The 6,000-nt window shown below is 32.9% G+C and overlaps 1 pseudogene; it reads right to left on the bottom strand.

Annotated features, from left to right (window-relative positions):
* Nucleotides 1-5,268: 5,268 nt before the first annotated feature.
* Nucleotides 5,269-5,413, bottom strand: LOC123573292 (U2 spliceosomal RNA; annotated as a pseudogene).
* Nucleotides 5,414-6,000: the final 587 nt, after the last annotated feature.

Genomic DNA, 6,000 nt, shown 5'->3' with positions numbered 1-6,000 from the left:
TTAAGTTGAGAAACTTGCAACTCTTGTTTTCACTTGAACACTTGGAGGCCGTTGTGTGCTTATTAATTGAACAAATTTTAATATTGTTGTGTAACAAGGAACAGGGAAGCCGAGGGAAGAGAGAGATATAACATTGTACACAATGTTATCTAAAGAAAAATTGTTTTTGATTATAAAAACTTCCTCTTTTTTTTTTTTTTTTTGAGACGGAGTCTGGCTCTGTCACCCAGGCTGGAGTGCAGTGGCGCGATCTCGGCTCACTGCAAGCTCCGCCTCCCGGGTTTATGCCATTCTCCTGCCTCAGCCTCCGGAGTAGCTGGGACTACAGGCGCCCGCCACCTCGCCCGGCTAGTTTTTTGTATTTTTTAGTAGAGACGGGGTTTCACCGTGTTAGCCAGGATGGTCTCGATCTCCTGACCTCGTGATCCGCCCACCTCGGCCTCCCAAAGTGCTGGGATTACAGGCTTGAGCCACCGCGCCCGGCCAAAAACTTCCTCTTTAATCAAGGCTTTTAACATGGAGCAGATTTTTTTAATAAAATGGAAAGTTTCCGGTACATTGAAATGTGTATTGAAAGATCTTACATTTTTAGATACAATTCTGTATTTGTTTTTGTATTATCATTAAATTTTAAGTGATCATTGCATTTTTACTTTAAAAATGGTACTTTGAAGTTTGAGGGAGAGAAGAGAGAATGAACACTGCTTTCCTGTAATAGTATTTGGATAGCTACCATTTAATAGCTCACAGCCACTTGGCTTTTCTCTCACAGAATGGCGAATTGTTTCTGTGAAATTATAAACCAAAACAACAACAACAACAAAAACTATATAATTCACATTTCATAAATTTATTTTATTATGTAATATATATTTAATATAATTAAATTATAATTACATATATAAATATGTTTAACTTTAGTATTCAAAATAAGAATTACTATATCTTTGCACAATATATTCATCTAGTAACCTCATGCTCACTCTTTTAAACCACTACTTGGTTTAACTTTATGTGTTTTTGCTGTCACTCAAACAGTTTTCTATAAGTAAAAGGCAAATGTTCAACTTTGCCACGCTTATTCTTCTGGTTCAGTCCTTAAAGAAAAAAAAAAAAAAAAAAACAAGAATACAAGGCATGTTTCTGCTTACTTATTGCTGGACAGGTTATTAAGCGACTATCCAGATTCACTTCCTTTAGAGGCAATGTTGTTACTTTTAGGAAGCTGGAAAAGATAATTATAAACAATCACAACTAATGAAAAATAGTAGTTGGTTGGGCATGGTGGCTCATGCCTGTAATCCCAGCACTTTGGAAGATCAAGGAGGGAGAATTGCTTAAGCCCAGGAGATCAATACCAGCCTGGGCATATAGTGAGACTTCGTCTCTATAGAAAATTTTAAAAATTAGCCCAGTGTAGTGGTGTGTGCCTGTAGTCCTAGCTACTCGGTAAACTGAGGTGGAAGAACTGCTTGAGCACAGAAGGCGGAGGTTGGAGTAAGGCAGTTAGCCAAGATTGCAACACTGAGCTTCACTCTGGGTGACTGAGTGACAGAGCAAGAGCTTGTCGGAAAAAAACAAAAGTAGTATTGAAAAAAAGAGAAGGAGAGCTGTTCTATGTGGCTAGACATGCTCTTTACACATTAGCATCTTTTGCTATTCCTTACCTAGATCATTAAATAAATACATAATTGTTTTTCTGAAAGCACTGATGTTTGTTAAAATTTTAATACATATTAAGATGGTTTCACTACAGGTATTACTGATATTGATACTTCAACATAGGCTCAGAAAATCTGCAATGCATGTCTTCAAACTAGTAAATTTTATTCCTTACCATTCTTGTCAGTATAATCTCTTTATTGCCACCAAGGGTCTGGGATCTAGGTCAGTCAGAATGTAGTAAAGGGATGTCAGAGCTATTGTGGTCAGTGAGTAGACATTAAACGGGAAGTAAATAAGATATTTTTGATATAGATCTATATCTAATATAGGCATATATTTCCATTAATTCATATTCATTCAGATACTAATATGAATTTGAGCAAGACTCTCCCTCTTGCATATAATGCATGTGTTCTAAAGACAATGGGCAGATTGGAGTTGGAATATACCAGCAAATGCAATCATTCTAAATTAGTGACCTGGGGGATTGGGCATGAATCCTAAACACAGTATGAGAATTTATTACTCTGTAGTAAAGGTTTCAGTAATACATTATACACATTTCACCACTCAAAACACCAAAAGAAATCTGTATACAAAGCAGCAACATGGTTGATACTGTTTCCCTATTAACTTTATGATGCATAATACTTATATAATGCTGTGAAAATGCTCACTTACAATGAAGGATAATGACTACAATAACACTTTATTCAATGCTTTAATTTGTCCCATGAATCATCCAGGTCTATATAATTGCATTGGTAATATGACACTATTGTATAAACAGGTCATGTGTAAATGGAATGGGCCCTTCCTAACTGGGCCATGCTAAGCACTTCTATGAAAAGATTTGGTAGGTTTTTACCTGAATGTATCTGCTCTCTCACAGAATTTACTTTTTTTTTTTTTTTAAATCTATACATAGACTGAAACTTGATTATCTTACAACACTAAAATAAGATTGAGGAAGGTTTGCTGGGTTTTCAAGTGCTATATTGATTCCTAGAAAATATTTATTTCAAATGCATTAATAGTTTTATGCTACCTACTGTGGATATTATATCTACTTCTCCTCATACTTAAGTGATGATGAGGCATTATAATTAAGTAATAAATTGTGAGCTATATTTAGTTATATAACAAGTTAATGAAAGATTTCATGTAAATGAGTGGCCAGATGGAGAAGTTTTTGAAAGATCAATGGAGATTGTAATGCTTATGGAATATATATCAACAATGAAATGAGATAATACTGATTTTCACTACAGAGAATGGTAATGCAATTATGACCAATAATATAAAAACATATTTAAAATTATCTAAAATAGATGTATTATCCTTAAAATGCAGTAAGGAAAGGGTAAAATATGCCCTATTTGAATCCCTGTCAAAAATTCAGAAAATTATCGGAAACAAATCTATAGAAACAGGCTAAGATAAATTAAACTTCTGTAGACTCTGAAAAATTATAGTTTTTCAAAAGGTAACAAATTTTCTTATTCTTTTTTTCTTGCTTTTTAAATGCCTAATCTTTGAGGCCTGCAGTTTACAAAAAAATTCTCTGAGCATGATGATAACCCTAGGATCAGAACTGAAAATTACTACAGACCTAGAACCTTTCCGGGCAAAATACAAAACCAAACTGTAAAATAGGGGACTCAGTTTTGGCCTATACATTTTATATGATAAGATGCAGCCAATAAAATAAAGCTACTGAAGATCTCACATTAACTTAAGAATTACTTGTGTTATAATGTTATGTAAAAAAATCCACAACATAAAATTAGATCTCACATGATAACTAATATAGAATAATGGAAGAAGATATACAAAGATGTTAACAAAGAATGGCTTTGGATCATCAGAGAACAGGTTTCATTTTTCAATACTAGCAAATTTATTTTATATTTTAAAATTACTGTAGTAACTATACATTTTATAATTAGAATGTAGCAATGTGACTTGTAAAAATGTAACAGCTACTAAGATGTATTACAATCATGGAAAGGGAAAGGAAATCAGCAACAATGTAGAAATTTGAATCAGATAAAGATTGATTTAGGTGAAGAGCTTTACTTAGAGATATCTAAGTTACAGTCTGGAATATAGTCATCCTGTTAATGTGTTCAAATACAATATTTATTTTGCTGAAAGACTCCACATTTCACAAGAGTCATACTTTTCTGAAAATTCAAGTCTTGCAGTGGTATGGAGAAAAAGAAAAAAATAGAGCAGAAAGAGGAATCAGAATGCCAGGGGTTACAGGGACTTGAGGTGGTGGGGGCACAGTAGTAAATAAGGTTGATATGTTGGTTTCAATATGAGGGCAAGATTTGAGCAAAGCTTTAAGAGAGGAGAGAGAGTTATCCAAATCGATATATAGGCTACAGCGTTTTAATAAGCTGACATATTGCTTCCTTTTTGAAAGGTTCTGGAATCCTAGTAACTCTAATGCAAACAACCGCTTGACTTCTTTGGAACATTTACACAAATGACCCCACAGCACTCATAATTAAACTTAGTTTCTATTCTGAGTTGCTAGCTGAAATTATTATTCTATTAGGATTTTATTCTATGTTATTATGTTATTAGCACTATGGGAGTTACCAAGAGAAGCTGCTCAATGATAACAGCCCCATTAATGCCTCTAGTGAAATACTTTAAACAGTTCTTTATTGATCTTGGTTCCAAATACATCAAAATGTTGCATTACAGTTTTGTTGAACTATTCACCCTACTGGCATTCTCAGGTGGCTACATTCCCAGTTCAAAAGTTCTTATTCTTGAGCTCCAGGTAGAAATGAAGAAATAGCAAAACTGACCTAACTGAAAAATGTGGGTTGACTTTATTCAAGTTTTTAATCTTTTAAAAAACATTTTACTTCTTTTTTCCATATTAGGAATGTGCTACTTGTCATTTATTTGTATTAAATATATATATAAATATACACACACACATATACACATACAAAGTAAGAAACCACAAGAATAAAGACAGCAATGAAAATATAATTTATTGTATGAAAGCTCTAAATTCTAATTCACTACTCTAAGACCAATCCAATTCACAAGTAAATTAATGACCTAAACTGACCCTCAGACAATTAATCAAGAGGTCTTGAATGCGTTTCATTCTAACCCTAGTAAAGATCTATTTAAATCATAGTTTCTGTCATGAAATATGTGTATATATTCTACTTGTGGCTGTAGTTAAGCCAAGCTAAATTTGTAAACAATTATTCTATATTTATCATTGAGCTTCAAGATATGCCAGTTGGCTGGGTTCTGATTCAAATGCATCATAACGGTAGCATATGCAATCTTGCAGAACTGAGCCTTCCTTTTGACAGTGTCACTATTGAGGGCCATAAGGAGCATAACAACTGAAGTCACTAACATAAACTCAAGAGCAGGTATGATGATTTAATTGTTTTACTTTGATCCAAATAATTTTCTAACTTCATGAAGAGTAAGACCATCAACAGCAAGTGTACAGAAGGTAGATGTCATTAAATAATTTATAATCAAGTCCATAGTGAAGAATATATATGATGCTATTGTTTTCATAATATTCAGTTAAGGCAGTCATAGTGCCAACCATTTCACTATACTTAGGCAAACAGATATTTGCTAAAGTATTTTGAATCATTTATTACTCAATCCATTGGGTAAAACTTTATTCATACTGAAATTAACTGAATTTTGCTTTCTACACTTGATCTTAGCCAAAAGGCCAAGAAGTGATTGAATTTTCCTTCTTTTTCTATCTCACATAAATGTAGACTCATACTCTAAACGGTTTCCCTGTCTATTGTGAATAGTTTCTATGAAAGAAGGTCCTAATATTTTATATAAACTGTGTGTATGTATGTATGTATGTGTGTATATATATATAGTAACAACAACACAGCATGCTATTTCAAACACCAAAAAGTATCATTCTTTAGAATGATGAAGTGCTCTACATCATTCTAAAATGTTGATGAAATTAAATCAAAATTGTACTTTAGGAGTTTACCATCAGCCTGTAAGTAAGGTCATATCATCATTCTTACTCAAACATGAAATTATATGATTAAAATAATATATAAGTAATTAATATAAACACGTTAGATGTGGCAGAAAGAGAAAACTTCAATTCTCCAGCATTTGTGCCTCCAAATTGTATCCTTTATCACTACTGAAATCAGAAAGGAATATAAAAACACCAATTTTAAAATGTCAATTTCTTTTTATTCATGAAGTTAGGTCTGCCATGTGTTGAACAGACTTTTCTCATACATTATACCTCAAAAACTTTATTTTTCATCTATTATGCTTTGAAGGTTTTTT

The sequence above is a fragment of the Macaca fascicularis genome, chromosome 4 (genome assembly GCF_037993035.2).
Source record: "Macaca fascicularis isolate 582-1 chromosome 4, T2T-MFA8v1.1".
NCBI lineage: Eukaryota > Metazoa > Chordata > Mammalia > Primates > Cercopithecidae > Macaca > Macaca fascicularis.
Note: the sequence above shows the minus strand (reverse complement) of the source record. Positions and strands in the feature narration are given on the sequence as shown.